Source organism: Tupaia chinensis, unplaced genomic scaffold (genome assembly GCF_000334495.1).
Source record: "Tupaia chinensis unplaced genomic scaffold, TupChi_1.0 Scaffold000628_1, whole genome shotgun sequence".
Classification (NCBI taxonomy): domain Eukaryota; kingdom Metazoa; phylum Chordata; class Mammalia; order Scandentia; family Tupaiidae; genus Tupaia; species Tupaia belangeri.
Window position 1 is genome coordinate 1,416,531 of NW_006160148.1, and position 641 is coordinate 1,417,171.

A 641-nucleotide genomic window follows, 5' to 3' on the forward strand; every position below is an offset into this window, starting at 1 on the left:
AAAAAAAAAAAAAGAAAGAAACTCAAAACAGATCAACTACTTAAATATACAAGCTAAGTACAAAAAACACTTAGAAGAAAACATAGACGTTAATCTTCACAATGCTGGATTTGGAAATAGAATCTTTGGTATGGCACCAAACGCATGGAAGAAATAAATAAACTTTTTTAATAAGTCTTTTAATTGGACTAGCAGATAGCATAATGGTTACATTGCTGGATTCCCACGTGATCAGCTTCAGGTTGAGTCCCAGACCCAGCGACTTAATACCGAGACACCGGGCACATGTCCAAGATCCCAAAAGGAGAATTGAGAAGGGATTGTAGTGTGGTCATTACCCCTGGGATGTGTTTTCTCACTTTTCTCTGTCTCTTTCTGTCTCTCCAGTAAGCGCACGTGTCCTATAGCAAAAATCTCTCTTAAAAAAAAAGTTTTAAAAAATTATCACATGAGGGAACCAGCAGTTAGCGTAATGGCTATGTCGCTGGACTCCCACGTAGTCAACCGCGGTTCGCGTCCCGGACCCGGTGGCTTAAAACTCACGCCGGGCACGTGTGCGTGCGTGCCCAAGATCCCGAGAGGAGAATGGAGGAGAAGGGATTGCGGCGTGACCATCCCCCCGGGGGGTGATTTCTCGCTTT